The 20819-nt window shown below is 45.8% G+C and overlaps 4 non-coding genes across 4 annotated transcripts; all 4 read right to left on the bottom strand.

The window, feature by feature from the left end:
- Positions 1–630: 630 nt before the first annotated feature.
- Positions 631–713, bottom strand: TRNAL-CAG (transfer RNA leucine (anticodon CAG)). Its single transcript has one exon. It is a non-coding gene; the product is annotated as a tRNA-Leu (tRNA).
- A 5986-nt stretch (positions 714–6699) lies between these two features.
- Positions 6700–6782, bottom strand: TRNAL-CAG (transfer RNA leucine (anticodon CAG)). The gene has a single exon. It is a non-coding gene; the product is annotated as a tRNA-Leu (tRNA).
- Positions 6783–11545: 4763 nt separating this feature from the next.
- On the bottom strand, positions 11546–11628 carry TRNAL-CAG (transfer RNA leucine (anticodon CAG)). Its single transcript has one exon. It is a non-coding gene; the product is annotated as a tRNA-Leu (tRNA).
- A 1131-nt stretch (positions 11629–12759) lies between these two features.
- TRNAL-CAG (transfer RNA leucine (anticodon CAG)) lies at positions 12760–12842 on the bottom strand. The gene has a single exon. It is a non-coding gene; the product is annotated as a tRNA-Leu (tRNA).
- Between the last annotated feature and the right edge of the window lie 7977 nt (positions 12843–20819).

The following is a 20819-nucleotide window of genomic DNA, read 5'->3' as shown; positions in this document are numbered from 1 at the left end:
GGATTAGTATAGTATATTTTTTTTGAGCAGCTATGTTTGTTTTGTATTGGTTAAGGAGAAATGTTGTGTTCGTCATGGGCACGCCTATGATGCACACCAAGGGAGGTAGGGAGTGTTAGTCTCCCCCGAGTTTTGGATTTGGATGGTAGGCGCGGTGACGTGGAACCGGAGAGAATAAAAGGTCAGGGAAGGTGTTCCTCGTGGCCAATGACTCTATATTATTCTCTGTGTATTTATTAAAACTTATCTGCGAAACAGGCACCGTGTGTGCACGATGCAACACACCCCTCCCATGCCCTGAATACAGAAGTTAAAAACCAGCTGTGATTGGGACGCAGGGGACCATGGTGCCACTGAACCTTCTGCACTGTGAACCTGCTGAACTATTGACAGCTGCGCTCTTGATATGTAGGGTCGAAACCTTTATCTCTGCCCCTCTATCACGATTTGTTGAAGATGCTGTGATTTCCCGCTTTACCGATTTACTGCGATTTAGCCAACTTCAGGAAATTAGTGCAAGCAACGGACAATAGATCTTATCGATAATTTACAGAAACTGTTGACATTGTTTTTGATACGGGTGCTTGGAAAAAAAAAGTCCAAAAATGTATCCACCTCGCAAAAGACACTTGTCAGAAGTGGGATTTGAACCCACGCCTCCAAAGGAGACTGCGACCTGAACGCAGCGCCTTAGACCACTCGGCCATCCTGACACTCTTGACACTGCACTGATGGCTCAATTTCCAGCTTATAAACCAAAATGAGTGCCATGTACTGAGTGAATGTTGTTTAATGTCCTCTGTATTTTCAATTCCAGACCTTCCTGCTCAGGGAAACAGTGGGATCTGAAGCTGATGAAGGAGAGAGGATGGATCATCCTGACAGTGGATCCGGTGGTGACTGCTACTAATTCTCAATCATCTACTACATGGGGTGTGGACATGCTGAATTTTGAGCCAGTGCACATGGCCGGTGGTGACTGCTACTAATTCTCAATCATCTACTACAGGGGGTGTGGACATGCAGAATTTGGAGCCAGTTCAAGATTCAGATCAGGAGGTGCCTGGCTCCATACCAATCAACTCAGTGCCTCTGAGACAAGGACTTGAACGGTACAGTTTGAGTCCTCGACCGCCATGCTCAACGCGGCTGCAAGTATTCGGGGTGGATTGACTGAATGTGGCATTTCTTGTTGTGTACTATTCTTGTATACTGGTTTAGTATAGTATCTTTTTTTTTAGCAGCTATGTTTGTTTTGTATTGGTTAAGGAGAAATGTTGTGTTCGTCATGGGCACGCCTATGATGCACACCAAGGGAGGTAGGGAGTGTTAGTCTCCCCCGAGTTTTGGAGTTGGATGGTAGACGCAGTGACGTGGAACTGGAGAGAATAAAAGGTCAGGGAAGGTGTTCCTCGTGGCCAATGACTCTATATTATTCTCTGAGTATTTATTAAAACTTATTTGCGAAACAGGCACTGTGTGTGCACGATGCAACACACCCCTCCCATGCCCAGAATACAGAAGTTAAAAACCAGCTGTGATTGGGATGCAGGGGACCCTGGTGCCACTAAACCTTCTGCACTGTGAACTTGCTGAACTATTGACGGCTGTGCTTTTGATATGTAGGGTCGAAACCTTTATCTCTGCCCCTCTATCACGATTTGTTGAAGATGCTGTGATTTCCTGCTTTACCGATTTACTGCGATCTAGCCAACTTCAGGCAATTAGTGCAAGCAACGGACAATAGATCTTATCGATAATTTACAGAAACTGTTGACATTGTTTTTGATAAGGGTGCTTGGGAAAAAAAGGCCAAAAATGTATCCACCTCGTAAAGACACTTGTTAGAAGAGGGGTTTGAACCCACGTCTCCAAGGGAGACTGTGACCTGAATGCAGCACCTTAGACCACCCGGCCATCCTGACACTCTTGACACCAGACTGATGGCTCAATTTCCAGCTTATAAACCAAAATGAGTGCCATGTACTGAGTGAATGTTATTTAATGTCCTCTGTATTTTCAATTCCAGACCTTCCTGCTCAGGGAAACAGTGGGATCTGAAGCTGATGAAGAAGAGAGGATGGATCATCCTGACAGTGGACCCTGTGGTGACTGCTACTAATTCTCAATCATCTACTACATGGGGTGTGGACTTGCAGAATTTTGAGCCAGTGCATATGGCCGGTGGTGACTGCTACTAATTCTCAATCATCTACTACAGGCGGTGTGGACATGCAGAATTTGAAGCCAGTTCAAGATTCAGATCAGGAGGTGCCTGGCTCCATACCAATCAACTCAGTGCCTCTGAGACAAGGACTTGAACGGTACAGTTTGAGTCCTCGACCGCCATGCTCAACGCGGCTGCAAGGATTCGGCGTGGATTGACTGAATGTGGTATTTATTGTTGTGTACTATTCTTGTATACTGGATTAGTATAGTATCTTTTTTTGAGCAGCTATGTTTGTTTTGTATTGGTTAAGGAGATGTTGTGTTCGTCATGGGCACGCCCATGATGCACACCAAGGGAGGTAGGGAGTGTTAGTCTCCCCCGAGTTTTGGAGTTGGATGTTAGGTGCGGTGATGTGGAATCGGAGAGAATAAAAGGTAGGGGAAGGTGTTCCTCGTGGCCAAAGACTCCATATTATTCTTTGTGTATTTATTAAAACTTCTCTGCAAAACAGGCACTGTGTGTGCACGACGCAACACCCCCACCCCTCCCATCCCCTGAATACAGAAGTTAAAAACCAGCTGTGATTGGGACGCAGGGGACCCTGGTGCCACTGAACCTTCTGCACTGTGAACCTGCTGAACTATTGACAGCTGCGCTTTTGATATGTAGGGTTGAAACCTTTATCTCGGCCCCTCTATCACGATTTGTTGAAGATGCTGTGATTTCCTGCTTTACCGATTTATTGCGATTTAGCCAAGTTCAGGCAATTAGTGCAAGCAACGGAAAATAGATCTTATCGATAATTTACAGAAACTGTTGACATTGTTTTTGATATGGTGCTTGGGAAAAAAAAGTCCAAAAATGTATCCACCTCGCAAAATACACTTGTCAGAAGTGGGATTTGAACCCACAACTCCAAGGGAGGCTGCAATCTGAACGCAGCGCCTTAGACCACTCAGCCATCCTGATACTCTTCACATCTCCCTCATGGCTCAATTTCGAGCGTATAAACCAAAATGAGTGCCATGAACTGAGTGAATGTTGTTTAATGTCCTCTGTATTTTCAATTCCAGACCTTCCTGCTCAGGGAAACAGGGGGATCTGAAGCTGATGAAGGAGAGAGGATGGATCATCCTGACAGTGGATCCGGTGGTGACTGCTACTAATTCTCAATCATCTACTACATGGGGTGTGGACATGCTGAATTTTGAGCCAGTGCACATGGCCGGTGGTGACTGCTACTAATTCTCAATCATCTACTACAGGGGGTGCGGACATGCAGAATTTGGAGCCAGTTCAAGATTCAGATCAGGAGGTGCCTGGCTCCATACCAATCAACTCAGTGCCTCTGAGACAAGGACTTGAACGGTACAGTTTGAGTCCTCGACCGCCATGCTCAACGCGGCTGCAAGGATTCGGGGTGGATTGACTGAATGTGGCATTTCTTGTTGTGTACTATTCTTGTATACTGGTTTAGTATAGTATCTTTTTTTTTAGCAGCTATGTTTGTTTTGTATTGGTTAAGGAGAAATGTTGTGTTCGTCATGGGCACGCCTATGATGCACACCAAGGGAGGTAGGGAGTGTTAGTCTCCCCCGAGTTTTGGAGTTGGATGGTAGACGCGGTGACGTGGAACTGGAGAGAATAAAAGGTCAGGGAAGGTGTTCCTCGTGGCCAATGACTCTATATTATTCTCTGTGTATTTATTAAAACTTATTTGCGAAACAGGCACTGTGTGTGCACGATGCAACACACCCCTCCCATGCCCAGAATACAGAAGTTAAAAACCAGCTGTGATTGGGATGCAGGGGACCCTGGTGCCACTGAACCTTCTGCACTGTGAACTTGCTGAACTATTGACGGCTGTGCTTTTGATATGCAGGGTCGAAACCTTTATCTCTGCCCCTCTATCACGATTTGTTGAAGATGCTGTGATTTCCTGCTTTACCGATTTACTGCGATTTAGCCAACTTCAGGCAATTAGTGCAACCAACGGACAATAGATCTTATCGATAATTTACAGAAACTGTTGACATTGTTTTTGATAAGGGTGCTTGGAAAAAAAAGTCCAAAAGTGTATCCACCTTGTAAAGACACTTGTTAGAAGAGGGGTTTGAACCCACGTCTCCAAGGGAGACTGTGACCTCAATGCAGCACCTTAGACCACCCGGCCATCCTGACACTCTTGACACCAGACTGATGCCTCAATTTCCAGCTTATAAACCAAAATGAGTGCCATGTACTGAGTGAATGTTATTTAATGTCCTCTGTATTTTCAATTCCAGACCTTCCTGCTCAGGGAAACAGTGGGATCTGAAGCTGATGAAGGAGAGAGGATGGATCATCCTGACAGTGGACCCTGTGGTGACTGCTACTAATTCTCAATCATCTACTACATGGTGTGTGGACTTGCAGAATTTTGAGCCAGTGCATATGGCCGGTGGTGACTGCTACTAATTCTCAATCATCTACTACATGGGGTGTGGACATGCAGAATTTGAAGCCAGTTCAAGATTCAGATCAGGAGGTGCCTGGCTCCATACCAATCAACTCAGTGCCTCTGAGACAAGGACTTGAACGGTACAGTTTGAGTCCTCGACCGCCATGCTCAACGCGGCTGCAAGGATTCGGGGTGGATTGACTGAATGTGGTATTTATTGTTGTGTACTATTCTTGTATACTGGATTAGTATAGTATCTTTTTTTTGAGCAGCTATGTTTGTTTTGTATTGGTTAAGGAGAAATGTTGTGTTCGTCATGGGCACGCCCATGATGCACACCAAGGGAGGTAGGGAGTGTTAGTCTCCCCCGAGTTTTGGAGTTGGATGTTAGGTGCGGTGATGTGGAATCGGAGAGAATAAAAGGTAGGGGAAGGTGTTCCTCGTGGCCAAAGACTCCATATTATTCTTTGTGTATTTATTAAAACTTCTCTGCAAAACAGGCACTGTGTGTGCACGACGCAACACCCCCACCCCTCCAATCCCCTGAATACAGAAGTTAAAAACCAGCTCTGATTGGGACGCAGGGGACCCTGGTGCCACTGAACCTTCTGCACTGTGAACCTGCTGAACTATTGACAGCTGCGCTTTTGATATGTAGGGTCGAAACCTTTATCTCGGCCCCTCTATCACGATTTGTTGAAGATGCTGTGATTTCCTGCCTTACCGATTTACTGCGATTTAGCCAACTTCAGGCAATTAGTGCAAGCAACGGAAAATAGATCTTATCGATAATTTACAGAAACTGTTGACATTGTTTTTGATACGGTGCTTGGGAAAAAAAAGTCCAAAAATGTATCCACCTCACGAAATACACTTATCAGAAGTGGGATTTGAACCCACAACTCCAAGGGATGCTGCGACCTGAACGCAGCGCCTTAGACCACTCAGCCATCCTGACACTCTTCACATGTCCCTCATGGCTCAATTTCGAGCGTATAAACCAAAATGAGTGCCATGAACTGAGTGAATGTTGTTTAATGTCCTCTGTATTTTCAATTCCAGACCTTCCTGCTCAGGGAAACAGTGGGATCTGAAGCTGATGAAGGAGAGAGGATGGATCATCCTGACAGTGAATCCGGTGGTGACTGCTACTAATTCTCAATCATCGACTACATGGGGTGTGGACATGCAGAAGTTTGAGCCAGTGCACATGGCCGGTGGTGACTGCTACTAATTCTCAATCATCTACTACAAGGGGTGTGGACATGCAGAATTTAGAGCCAGTTCAAGATTCAGATCAGGAGGTGCCTGGCTCCATACCAATCAACTCAGTGCCTCTGAGACAAGGACTTGAACGGTACAGTTTGAGTCCTCGACCGCCATGCTCAACGCGGCTGCAAGGATTCGGGGTGGATTGACTGAATGTGGCATTTCTTGTTGTGTACTATTCTTGAATACTGGATTAGTATAGTATATTTTTTTTGAGCAGCTATGTTTGTTTTGTATTGGTTAAGGAGAAATGTTGTGTTCGTCATGGGCACGCCTATGATGCACACCAAGGGAGGTAGGGAGTGTTAGTCTCCCCCGAGTTTTGGAGTTGGATGGTAGGCGCGGTGACGTGGAACCGGAGAGAATAAAAGGTCAGGGAAGGTGTTCCTCGTGGCCAATGACTCTATATTATTCTCTGTGTATTTATTAAAACTTATCTGCGAAACAGGCACTGTGTGTGCACGATGCAACACACCCCTCCCATGCCCTGAATACAGAAGTTAAAAACCAGCTGTGATTGGGACGCAGGGGACCATGGTGCCACTGAACCTTCTGCACTGTGAACCTGCTGAACTATTGACAGCTGCGCTCTTGATATGTAGGGTCGAAACCTTTATCTCTGCCCCTCTATCACGATTTGTTGAAGATGCTGTGATTTCCCGCTTTACCGATTTACTGCGATTTAGCCAACTTCAGGAAATTAGTGCAAGCAACGGACAATAGATCTTATCGATAATTTACAGAAACTGTTGACATTGTTTTTGATACCGGTGCTTGGAAAAAAAAAGTCCACAAATGTATCCACCTCGCAAAAGACACTTGCCAGAAGTGGGATTTGAACCCACGCCTCCAAAGGAGACTGCGACCTGAACGCAGCACCTTAGACCACTCGGCCATCCTGACACTCTTCACACTGCACTGATGGCTCAATTTCCAGCTTATAAACCAAAATGAGTGCCATGTACTGAGTGAATGTTGTTTAATGTCCTCTGTATTTTCAATTCCAGACCTTCCTGCTCAGGGAAACAGTGGGATCTGAAGCTGATGAAGGAGAGAGGATGGATCATCCTGACAGTGGATCCGGTGGTGACTGCTACTAATTCTCAATCATCTACTACATGGGGTGTGGACATGCTGAATTTTGAGCCAGTGCACATGGCCGGTGGTGACTGCTACTAATTCTCAATCATCTACAACGGGGGGTGTGGACTTGCAGAATTTGGAGCCAGTTCAAGATTCAGATCAGGAGGTGCCTGGCTCCATACCAATCAACTCAGTGCCTCTGAGACAAGGACTTGAACGGTACAGTTTGAGTCCTCGACCGCCATGCTCAACGCGGCTGCAAGGATTCGGGGTGGATTGACTGAATGTGGCATTTCTTGTTGTGTACTATTCTTGTATACTAGTATCTTTTTTTTTAGCAGCTATGTTTGTTTTGTATTGGTTAAGGAGAAATGTTGTGTTCGTCATGGGCACGCCTATGATGCACACCAAGGGAGGTAGGGAGTGTTATTCTCCCCCGAGTTTTGGAGTTGGATGGTAGATGCAGTGACGTGGAACTGGAGAGAATAAAAGGTCAGGGAAGGTGTTCCTCGTGGCCAATGACTCTATATTATTCTCTGTGTATTTATTAAAACTTATTTGCGAAACAGGCACTGTGTGTGCACGATGCAACACACCCCTCCCATGCCCAGAATACAGAAGTTAAAAACCAGCTGTGATTGGGATGCAGGGGACCCTGGTGCCACTGAACCTTCTGCACTGTGAACTTGCTGAACTATTGACGGCTGTGCTTTTGATATGTAGGGTCGAAACCTTTATCTCTGCCCCTCTATCACGATTTGTTGAAGATGCTGTGATTTCCTGCTTTACCGATTTACTGCGATTTAGCCAACTTCAGGCAATTAGTGCAAGCAACGGACAATAGATCTTATCGATAATTTACAGAAACTGTTGACATTGTTTTTGATAAGGGTGCTTGGAAAAAAAAAGTCCAAAAATGTATCCACCTTGTAAATACACTTGTTAGAAGAGGGGTTTGAACCCACGTCTCCAAGGGAGACTGTGACCTCAATGCAGCACCTTAGACCACCCGGCCATCCTGACACTCTTGACACCAGACTGATCCCTCAATTTCCAGCTTATAAACCAAAATGAGTGCCATGTACTGAGTGAATGTTATTTAATGTCCTCTGTATTTTCAATTCCAGACCTTCCTGCTCAGGGAAACAGTGGGATCTGAAGCTGATGAAGGAGAGAGGATGGATCATCCTGACAGTGGACCCTGTGGTGACTGCTACTAATTCTCAATCATCTACTACATGGGGTGTGGACTTGCAGAATTTTGAGCCAGTGCATATGGCCGGTGGTGACTGCTACTAATTCTCAATCATCTACTACAGGGGGTGTGGACATGCAGAATTTGAAGCCAGTTCAAGATTCAGATCAGGAGGTGCCTGGCTCCATACCAATCAACTCAGTGCCTCTGAGACAAGGACTTGAACGGTACAGTTTGAGTCCTCGACCGCCATGCTCAACGCGGCTGCAAGGATTCGGGGTGGATTGACTGAATGTGGTATTTATTGTTGTGTACTATTCTTGTATACTGGATTAGTATAGTATCTTATTTTTGAGCAGCTATGTTTGTTTTGTATTGGTTAAGGAGAAATGTTGTGTTCGTCATGGGCACGCCCATGATGCACACCAAGGGAGGTAGGGAGTGTTAGTCTCCCCGAGTTTTGGAGTTGGATGTTAGGTGCGGTGATGTGGAATCGGAGAGAATAAAAGGTAGGGGAAGGTGTTCCTCGTGGCCAAAGACTCCATATTATTCTTTGTGTATTTATTAAAACTTCTCTGCAAAACAGGCACTGTGTGTGCACGACGCAACACCCCCACCCCTCCCATCCCCTGAATACAGAAGTTAAAAACCAGCTCTGATTGGGACGCAGGGGACCCTGGTGCCACTGAACCTTCTGCACTGTGAACCTGCTGAACTATTGACAGCTGCGCTTTTGATATGTAGGGTCGAAACCTTTATCTCGGCCCCTCTATCACGATTTGTTGAAGATGCTGTGATTTCCTGCTTTACCGATTTACTGCGATTTAGCCAACTTCAGGCAATTAGTGCAAGCAACGGAAAATAGATCTTATCGATAATTTACAGAAACTGTTGACATTGTTTTTGATACGGTGCTTGGGAAAAAAAAGTCCAAAAATGTATCCACCTCGCAAAATACACTTGTCAGAAGTGGGATATGAATCCACACCTCCAAGGGAGGCTGCGACCTGAACGCAGCGCCTTAGACCACTCGGCCATCCTGACACTCTTCACACCTCGCTCAGGGCTCAATTTCGAGCGTATAAACCAAAATGAGTGCCATGTACTGAGTCAATGTTGTTTAATGTCCTCTGTATTTTCAATTCCAGACCTTCCTGCTCAGGGAAACAGTGGGATCTGAAGCTGATGAAGGAGAGAGGATGGATCATCCTGACAGTGAATCCGGTGGTGACTGCTACTAATTCTCAATCATCGACTACATGGGGTGTGGACATGCAGAAGTTTGAGCCAGTGCACATGGCCGGTGGTGACTGCTACTAATTCTCAATCATCTACTACAAGGGGGTTGGACATGCAGAATTTGGAGCCAGTTCAAGATTCAGATCAGGAGGTGCCTGGCTCCATACCAATCAACTCAGTGCCTCTGAGACAAGGACTTGAACGGTACAGTTTGAGTCCTCGACCGCCATGCTCAACACGGCTGTAAGGATTCGGGGTGGATTGACTGAATGTGGCATTTCTTGTTCTGTACTATTCTTGTATACTGGATTAGTATAGTATCTTTTTTTTGAGCAGCTATGTTTGTTTTGTATTGGTTAAGGAGAAATGTTGTGTTCGTCATGGGCACGCCTATGATGCACACCAAGGGAGGTAGGGAGTGTTAGTCTCCCCCGAGTTTTGGAGTTGGATGGTAGGCGCGGTGACGTGGAACCGGAGAGAATAAAAGGTCAGGGAAGGTGTTCCTCGAGGCCAATGACTCTATATTATTCTCTGTGTATTTATTAAAACTTATCTGCGAAACAGGCACCGTGTGTGCACGATGCAAAACACCCCTCCCATGCCCTGAATACAGAAGTTAAAAACCAGCTGTGATTGGGACGCAGGGGACCCTGGTGCCACTGAACCTTCTGCACTGTGAACCTGCTGAACTATTGACAGCTGCGCTCTTGATATGTAGGGTCGAAACCTTTATCTCTGCCCCTCTATCACGATTTGTTGAAGATGCTGTGATTTCCCGCTTTACTGATTTACTGCGATTTAGCCAACTTCAGGAAATTAGTGCAAGCAACGGACAATAGATCTTATCGATAATTTACAGAAACTGTTGACATTGTTTTTGATACAGGTGCTTGGAAAAAAAAAGTCCAAAAATGTATCCACCTCGCAAAAGACACTTGTCAGAAGTGGGATTCGAACCCACGCCTCCAAAGGAGACTGCAACCTGAACTCAGCGCCTTAGACCACTCGCCATCCTGACACTCTTATCACTGCACTGATGGCTCAATTTCCAGCTTATAAACCAAAATGAGTGCCATGTACTGAGTGAATTTTGTTTAATGTCCTCTGTATTTTCAATTCCAGACCTTCCTGCTCAGGGAAACAGTGGGATCTGAAGCTGATGAAGGAGAGAGGATGGATCATCCTGACAGTGAATCCGGTGGTGACTGCTACTAATTCGCAATCATCGACTACTTGGGGTGTGGACATGCAGAAGTTTTAGCCAGTGCACATGGCCGGTGGTGACTTCTACTAATTCTCAATCATCTACTACAAGGGGTGTGGACATGCAGAATTTGGAGCCAGTTCAAGATTCAGATCAGGAGGTGCCTGGCTCCATACCAATCAACTCAGTGCCTCTGAGACAAGGACTTGAACGGTACAGTTTGAGTCCTCGACCGCCATGCTCAACGCGGCTGCAAGGATTCGGGGTGGATTGACTGAATGTGGCATTTCTTGTTATGTACTATTCTTTTATACTGGATTAGTATAGTATCTTTTTTTTGAGCAGCTATGTTTGTTTTGTATTGGTTAATGAGAAATGTTGTGTTCGTCATGGGCACGCCTATGATGCACACCAAGGGAGGTAGGGAGTGTTAGTCTCCCCCAACTTTTGGAGTTGGATGGTAGGCGCGGTGACGTGGAACCGGAGAGAATAAAAGGTCAGGGAAGGTGTTCCTCATGACCAATGACTCTATATTATTCTCTGTGTATTTATTAAAACTTATCTGCGAAAGAGGCACCGTGTGTGCACGATGCAACACACCCCTCCCATGCCCTGAATACAGAAGTTAAAAACCAGCTGTGATTGGGACGCAGGGGACCCTGGTGCCACTGAACCTTCTGCACTGTGAACCTGCTGAACTATTGACAGCTGCGCTCTTGATATGTAGGGTCGAAACCTTTATCTCTGCCCCTCTATCACGATTTGTTGAAGATGCTGTGATTTCCCGCTTTACAGATTTACTGCGATTTAGCCAACTTCAGGAAATTAGTGCAAGCAACGGACAATAGATCTTATCGATAATTTACAGAAACTGTTGACATTGTTTTTGATACGGGTGCTTGGAAAAAAAAAGTCCAAAAATGTATCCACCTCGCAAAAGACACTTGTCAGAAGTGGTATTCGAACCCACGCCTCCAAAGGAGACTGCGACCTGAACGCAGCGCCTTAGACCACTCGGCCATCCTGACACTCTTAACACTGCACTGATGGCTCAATTTCCAGCTTATAAACCAAAATGAGTGCCATGTACTGAGTGAATTTTGTTTAATGTCCTCTGTATTTTCAATTCCAGACCTTCCTGCTCAGGGAAACAGTGGGATCTGAAGCTGATGAAGGAGAGAGGATGGATCATCATGACAGTGAATCCGGTGGTGACTGCTACTAATTCGCAATCATCGACTACTTGGGGTGTGGACATGCAGAAGTTTGAGCCAGTGCACATGGCCGGTGGTGACTGCTACTAATTCTCAATCATCTACTACAAGGGGTGTGGACATGCAGAATTTGGAGCCAGTTCAAGATTCAGATCAGGAGGTGCCTGGCTCCATACCAATCAACTCAGTGCCTCTGAGACAAGAACTTGAACGGTACAGTTTGAGTCCTCGACCGCCATGCTCAACGCGGCTGCAAGGATTCGGGGTGGATTGACTGAATGTGGCATTTCTTGTTGTGTACTATTCTTGTATACTGGATTAGTATAGTATCTTTTTTTTGAGCAGCTATGTTTGTTTTGTATTGGTTAAGGAGAAATGTTGTGTTCGTCATGGGCACGCCTATGATGCACACCAAGGGAGGTAGGGAGTGTTAGTCTCCCCCAACTTTTGGAGTTGGATGGTAGGCGCGGTGACGTGGAACCGGAGAGAATAAAAGGTCAGGGAAGGTGTTCCTCGAGGCCAATGACTCTATATTATTCTCTGTGTATTTATTAAAACTTATCTGCGAAACAGGCACCGTGTGTGCACGATGCAACACACCCCTCCCATGCCCTGAATACAGAAGTTAAAAACCAGCTGTGATTGGGACGCAGGGGACCCTGGTGCCACTGAACCTTCTGCACTGTGAACCTGCTGAACTATTGACAGCTGCGCTCTTGATATGTAGGGTCGAAACCTTTATCTCTGCCCCTCTATCACGATTTGTTGAAGATGCTGTGATTTCCCGCTTTACCGATTTACTGCGATTTAGCCAAGTTCAGGAAATTAGTGCAAGCAACGGACAATAGATCTTATCGATAATTTACAGAAACTGTTGACATTGTTTTTGATACGGGTGCTTGGAAAAAAAAAGTCAAAAAATGGATCCACCTCGCAAAAGACACTTGTCAGAAGTGGGATTCGAACCCACGCCTCCAAAGGAGACTGCGACCTGAACGCAGCGCCTTAGACCACTCGGCCATCCTGACACTCTTAACACTGCACTGATGGCTCAATTTCCAGCTTATAAACCAAAATGAGTGCCATGTACTGAGTGAATGTTGTTTAATGTCCTCTGTATTTTCAATTCCAGACCTTCCTGCTCAGGGAAACAGTGGGATCTGAAGCTGATGAAGGAGAGAGGATGGATCATCCTGACAGTGAATCCGGTGGTGACTGCTACTAATTCTCAATCATCAACTACATGGGGTGTTGACATGCAGAAGTTTGAGCCAGTGCACATGGCCGGTGGTGACTGCTACTAATTCTCAATCATCTACTACAAGGGGTGTGGACATGCAGAATTTGGAGCCAGTTCAATATTCAGATCAGGAGGTGCCTGGCTCCATACCAATCAACTCAGTGCCTCTGAGACAAGGACTTGAACGGTACAGTTTGAGTCCTCGACCGCCATGCTCAACGCGGCTGCAAGGATTCGGGGTGGATTGACTGAATGTGGCTTTTCTTGTTGTGTACTATTCTTGTATACTGGATTAGTATAGTATCTTTTTTTTGAGCAGCTATGTTTGTTTTGTATTGGTTAAGGAGAAATGTTGTGTTCGTCATGGGCACGCCTATGATGCACACCAAGGGAGGTAGGGAGTGTTAGTCTCCCCCGAGTTTTGGAGTTGGATGGTAGGCGCGGTGACGTGGAACCGGAGAGAATAAAAGGTCAGGGAAGGTGTTCCTCGTGGCCAATGACTCTATATTATTCTCTGTGTATTTATTAAAACTTATTTGCGAAACAGGCACTGTGTGTGCACGATGCAACACACCCCTCCCATGCCCAGAATACAGAAGTTAAAAACCAGCTGTGATTGGGATGCCGGGGTCCATGGTGCCACTGAACCTTCTGCACTGTGAACCTGCTGAACTATTGACGGCTGTGCTTTTGATATGTAGGGTCGAAACCTTTATCTCGGCCCCTCTATCACGATTTGTTGAAGATGCTGTGATTTCCTGCTTTACCGATTTACTGCGATTTAGCCAACTTCAGGCAATTAGTGCAAGCAACGGACAATAGATCTTATCGATAATTTACAGAAACTGTTGACATTGTTTTTGATAAGGGTGCTTGGAAAAAAAAGTCCAAAAATGTATCCACCTCGTAAAGACACTTGTTAGAAGAGGGGTTTGAACACACGTCTCCAAGGGAGACTGTGACCTGAATGCAGCACCTTAGACCACCCGTCCATCCTGACACTCTTGACACCAGACTGATGGCTCAATTTCCTGCTTATAAACCAAAATGAGTGCCATGTACTGAGTGAATGTTATTTAATGTCCTCTGTATTTTCAATTCCAGACCTTCCTGCTCAGGGAAACAGTGGGATCTGAAGCTGATGAAGGAGAGAGGATGGATCATCCTGACAGTGGACCCTGTGGTGACTGCTACTAATTCTCAATCATCTACTACATGGGGTGTGGACTTGCAGAATTTTGAGCCAGTGCATATGGCGGGTGGTGACTGCTACTAATTCTCAATCATCTACTACAGGGGGTGTGGACATGCAGAATTTGAAGCCAGTTCAAGATTCAGATCAGGAGGTGCCTGGCTCCATACCAATCAACTCAGTGCCTCTAAGACAAGGACTTGAACGGTACAGTTTGAGTCCTCGGCCGCCATGCTCAACGCGGCTGCAAGGATTCGGGGTGGATTGACTGAATGTGGTATTTATTGTTGTGTACTATTCTTGTATACTGGATTAGTATAGTATCTTTTTTTTGAGCAGCTATGTTTGTTTTGTATTGGTTAAGGAGAAATGTTGTATTCGTCATGGGCACGCCCATGATGCACACCAAGGGAGGTAGGGAGTGTTAGTCTCCCCTGAGTTTTGGAGTTGGATGTTAGGTGCGGTGATGTGGAATCGGAGAGAATAAAAGGTAGGGGAAGGTGTTCCTTGTGGCCAAAGACTCCATATTATTCTTTGTGTATTTATTAAAACTTCTCTGCAAAACAGGCACTGTGTGTGCACGACGCAACACCCCCACCCCTCCCCTGAATACAGAAGTTAAAAACCAGCTCTGATTGGGACGCAGGGGACCCTGGTGCCACTGAACCTTCTGCACTGTGAACCTGCTGAACTATTGACAGCTGCGCTTTTGATATGTAGGGTCGAAACCTTTATCTCGGCCCCTCTATCACGATTTGTTGAAGATGCTGTGATTTCCTGCTTTACCGATTTACTGCGATTTAGCCAACTTCAGGCAATTAGTGCAAGCAACAGAAAATAGATCTTATCGATAATTTACATAAACTGTTGAAATTGTTTTTGATACGGTGCTTGGGAAAAAAAAGTCCAAAAATGCATCCACCTCGCAAAATACACTTGTCAGAAGTGGGATATGAATCCACACCTCCAAGGGAGGCTGCGACCTGAACGCAGCGCCTTAGACCACTCGGCCATCCTGACACCCTTCACACCTCGCTCAGGGCTCAATTTCGAGCGTATAAACCAAAATGAGTGCCATGTACTGAGTGAATGTTGTTTAATGTCCTCTGTATTTTCAATTCCAGACCTTCCTGCTCAGGGAAACAGTGGGATCTGAAGCTGATGAAGGAGAGAGGATGGATCATCCTGACAGTGGATCCGGTGGTGACTGCTACTAATTCTCAATCATCTACTACATGGGGTGTGGACATGCTGAATTTTGAGCCAGTGCACATGGCCGGTGGTAACTGCTACTAATTCTCAATCATCTACTACAGGGGGTGTGGACATGCAGAATTTGGAACCAGTTCAAGATTCAGATCAGGAGGTGCCTGGCTCCATACCAATCAACTCAGTGCCTCTGAGACAAGGACTTGAACGGTACAGTTTGAGTCCTCGACCGCCATGCTCAACGCGGCTGCAAGGATTCGGGGTGGATTGACTGAATGTGGCATTTCTTGTTGTGTACTATTCTTGTATACTGGTTTAGTATAGTATCTTTTTTTTGAGCAGCTAAGTTTGTTTTGTATTGGTTAAGGAGAAATGTTGTGTTCTCATGGGCACGCCTATGATGCACACCAAGGGAGGTAGGGAGTGTTAGTCTCCCCCGAGTTTTGGAGTTGGATGGTAGGCGCGGTGACGTGGAACCGGAGAGAATAAAAGGTCAGGGAAGGTGTTCCTCGTGGCCAATGACTCTATATTATTCTCTGTGTATTTATTAAAACTTATCTGCGAAACAGGCACCGTGTGTGCACGATGCAACACACCCCTCCCATGCCCTGAATACAGAAGTTAAAAACCAGCTGTGATTGGGACGCAGGGGACCCTGGTGCCACTGAACCTTCTGCACTGTGAACCTGCTGAACTATTGACAGCTGTGCTTTTGATATGTAGGGTCGAAACTTTTATCTCGGCCCCTCTATCACGATTTGTTGAAGATGCTGTGATTTCCTGCTTTACCGATTTACTGCGATTTAGCCAACTTCACGCAATTAGTGCAAGCAACGGACAATAGATCTTATCGATAATTTACAGAAACTGTTGACATTGTTTTTGATACGGGTGCTTGGAAAAAAAAAGTCAAAAAATGTATCCACCTCGCAAAAGACACTTGTGAGAAGAGGGGTTTGAACCCACGTCTCCAAGGGAGACTGTGACCTGAATGCAGCACCTTAGACCACCCGGCCATCCTGACACTCTTGACACCAGACTGATGGCTCAATTTCCAGCTTATAAACCAAAATGAGTGCCATGTACTGAGTGAATGTTATTTAATGTCCTCTGTATTTTCAATTCCAGACCTTCCTGCTCAGGGAAACAGTGGGATCTGAAGCTGATGAAGGAGAGAGAATGGATCATCCTGACAGTGGACCCTGTGGTGACTGCTACTAATTCTCAATCATCTACTACATGGGGTGTGGACTTGCAGAATTTTGAGCCAGTGCATATGGCCGGTGGTGACTGCTACTTATTCTCAATCATCTACTACAGGGGGTGTGGACATGCAGAATTTGGAGCCAGTTCAAGATTCAGATCAGGAGGTGCCTGGCTCCATACCAATCAACTCAGTGCCTCTGAGACAAGGACTTGAACGGTACAGTTTGAGTACTCGACCGCCATGCTCAACGCGGCTGCAAGGATTCGGGGTGGATTGACTGAATGTGGTATTTATTGTTGTGTACTATTCTTGTATACTGGATTAGTATAGTATCTTTTATTTGAGCAGCTATGTTTGTTTTGTATTGGTTAAGGAGAAATGTTGTGTTCGTCATGGGCACGCCCATGATGCACACCAAGGGAAGTAGGGAGTGTTAGTCTCCCCCGAGTTTTGGAGTTGGATGGTGGGTGCGGTGATGTGGAAACGAAGAGAATAAAAGGTAGGGGAAGGTGTTCCTCGTGGCTAAAGACTCCATATTATTCTTTGTGTATTTATTAAAACTTCTCTGCAAAACAGGCACTGTGTGTGCAAGACGCAACACCCCCACCCCTCCCATCCCCTGAATACAGAAGTTAAAAACCAGCTGTGATTGGGACGCAGGAGACCCTGGTGCCACTGAACCTTCTGCACTGTGAACCTGCTGAACTATTGACAGCTGCGCTTTTGATATGTAGGGTCGAAACCTTTATCTCGGCCCCTCTATCACGATTTGTTGAAGATGCTGTGATTTCCTGCTTTACCGATTTATTGCGATTTAGCCAACTTCAGGCAATTAGTGCAAGCAACGGAAAATAGATCTTATCGATAATTTACAGAAACTGTTGACATTGTTTTTGATACGGTGCTTGTGAAAAAAAAGTCCAAAAATGTATCCACCTCGCAAAATACACTTGTCAGAAGTGGGATTTGAACCCACAACGCCAAGGGAGGCTGCGACCTGAACGCAGCGCCTTAGACCACTCAGCCATCCTGACACTCTTCACACCTCCCTCATGGCTCAATTTCGAGCGTATAAACCAAAATGAGTGCCATGTACTGAGTGAATGTTGTTTAATGTCCTCTGTATTTTCAATTCCAGACCTTCCTGCTCAGGGAAACAGTGGGATCTGAAGCTGATGAAGGAGAGAGGATGGATCATCCTGACAGTGAATCCGGTGGTGACTGCTACTAATTCTCAATCATCGACTACATGGGGTGTGGACATGCAGAATTTTGAGCCAGTGCATATGGCCGGTGGTGACTGCTACTAATTCTCAATCATCTACTACAGGGGGTGTGGACATGCAGAATTTGAAGCCAGTTCAAGATTCAGATCAGGAGGTGCCTGGCTCCATACCAATCAACTCAGTGCCTCTGAGACAAGGACTTGAACAGTACAGTTTGAGTCCTCGACCGCCATGCTCAACGCTGCTGCAAGGATTCGGGGTGGATTGACTGAATGTGGTATTTATTGTTGTGTACTATTCTTGTATACTGGATTAGTATAGTATCTTTTTTTTGAGCAGCTATGTTTGTTTTGTATTGGTTAAGGAGAAATGTTGTGTTCGTCATGGGCACGCCCATGATGCACACCAAGGGAGGTAGGGAGTGTTAGTCTCCCCCGAGTTTTGGAGTTGGATGTTAGGTGCGGTGATGTGGAATCGGAGAGAATAAAAGGTAGGGGAAGGTGTTCCTCGTGGCCAAAGACTCCATATTATTCTTTGTGTATTTATTAAAACTTCTCTGCAAAACAGGCACTGTGTGTGCACGACGCAACACCCCCACCCCTCCCATCCCCTGAATACAGAAGTTAAAAACCAGCTCTGATTGGGACGCAGGGGACCCTGGTGCCACTGAACATTCTGCACTGTGAACCTGCTGAACTATTGACAGATGCGCTTTTGATATGTAGGGTCGAAACCTTTATCTCGGCCCCTCTATCACGATTTGTTGAAGATACTGTGATTTCCTGCTTTACCGATTTACTGCGATTTAGCCAACTTCAGGCAATTAGTGCAAGCAACGGAAAATATATCTTATCGATAATTTACAGAAACTGTTGACATTGTTTTTGATACGGTGCTTGGGAAAAAAAAGTCCAAAAATGTATCCACCTCGCAAAATACACTTGTCAGAAGTGGGATATGAATCCACACCTCCAAGGGAGGCTGCGACCTGAACGCAGCGCCTTAGACCACTCGGCCATCCTGACACTCTTCACACCTCGCTCAGGGCTCAATTTCGAGCGTATAAACCAAAATGAGTGCCATGTACTGAGTCAATGTTGTTTAATGTCCTCTGTATTTTCAATTCCAGACCTTCCTGCTCAGGGAAACAGTGGGATCTGAAGCTGATGAAGGAGAGAGGATGGATCATCCTGACAGTGAATCCGGTGGTGACTGCTACTAATTTTCAATCATCGACTACATGGGGTGTGGACATGCAGAAGTTTGAGCCAGTGCACATGGCCGGTGGTGAATGCTACTAATTCTCAATCATCTACTACAAGGGGGTTGGACATGCAGAATTTCGAGCCAGTTCAAGATTCAGATCAGGAGGTGCCTGGCTCCATACCAATCAACTCAGTGCCTCTGAGACAAGGACTTGAACGGTACAGTTTGAGTCCTCGACCGCCATGCTCAACGCGGCTGCAAGTATTCGGGGTGGATTGACTGAATGTGGCATTTCTTGTTGTGTACTATTCTTGTATACTGGATTAGTATAGTATCTTTTTTTTGAGCAGCTATGTTTGTTTTGTATTGGTTAAGGAGAAATGTTGTCTTCGTCATGGGCACGCCTATGATGCACACCAAGGGAGGTAGGGAGTGTTAGTCTACCCCGAGTTTTGGAGTTGGATGGTAGGCGCGGTGACGTGGAACCGGAGAGAATAAAAGGTCAGGGAAGGTGTTCCTCGTGGCCAATGACTCTATATTATTCTCTGTGTATTTATTCAAACTTATCTGCGAAACAGGCACTGTGTGTGCACGATGCAACACACCCCTCCCATGCCCTGAATACAGAAGTTAAAAACCAGCTGTGATTGGGACGCAGGGGACCCTGGTGCCACTGAACCTTCTGCACTGTGAACCTGCTGAACTATTGACAGCTGCGCTCTTGATATGTAGGGTCGAAACCTTTATCTCTGCCCCTCTATCACGATTTGTTGAAGATGCTGTGATTTCCCGCTTTACCGATTTACTGCGATTTAGCCAACTTCAGGAAATTAGTGCAAGCAACGGACAATAGATCTTATCGATAATTTACAGAAACTGTTGACATTGTTTTTGATACGTGTGCTTGGAAAAAAAAAGTCCAAAAATGTATCCACCTCGCAAAAGACACTTGTCAGAAGGGGGATTCAAACCCACGCCTCCAAAGGAGACTGCAACCTGAACGCAGCGCCTTAGACCACTCGGCCATCCTGACACTCTTGACACTGCACTGATGGCTCAATTTCCAGCTTATAAACCAAAATGAGTGCCATGTACTGAGTGAATGTTGTTTAATGTCCTCTGTATTTTCAATTCCAGACCTTCCTGCTCAGGGAAACAGTGGGATCTGAAGCTGATGAAGGAGAGAGGATGGATCATCCTGACAGTGAATCCGGTGGTGACTGCTACTAATTCGCAATCATCGACTACTTGGGGTGTGGACATGCAGAAGTTTGAGCCAGTGCACATGGCCGGTGGTGACTGCTACTAATTCTCAATCATCTACTACAAGGGGTGTGGACATGCAGAATTTGGAGCCAGTTCAAGATTCAGATCAGGAGGTGCCTGGCTCCATACCAATCAACTCAGTGCCTCTGAGACAAGGACTTGAACGGTACAGTTTGAGTCCTCGACCGCCATGCTCAACGCGGCTGCAAGGATTTGGGGTGGATTGACTGAATGTGGCATTTCTTTTTGTGTACTATTCTTGTATACTGGATTAGTATAGTATCTTTTTTTTGAGCAGCTATGTTTGTTTTGTATTGGTTAAGGAGAAATGTTGTGTTCGTCATGGGCACGCCTATGATGCACACCAAGGGAGGTAGGGAGTGTTAGTCTCCCCGAACTTTTGGAGTTGGATGGTAGGCGCGGTGACGTGGAACCGGAGAGAATAAAAGGTCAGGGAAG

Source organism: Pleurodeles waltl, unplaced genomic scaffold, assembly GCF_031143425.1.
Source record: "Pleurodeles waltl isolate 20211129_DDA unplaced genomic scaffold, aPleWal1.hap1.20221129 scaffold_39, whole genome shotgun sequence".
In the NCBI taxonomy this organism is placed as follows: Eukaryota; Metazoa; Chordata; class Amphibia; order Caudata; family Salamandridae; genus Pleurodeles; species Pleurodeles waltl.
Note: the sequence above shows the minus strand (reverse complement) of the source record. Positions and strands in the feature narration are given on the sequence as shown.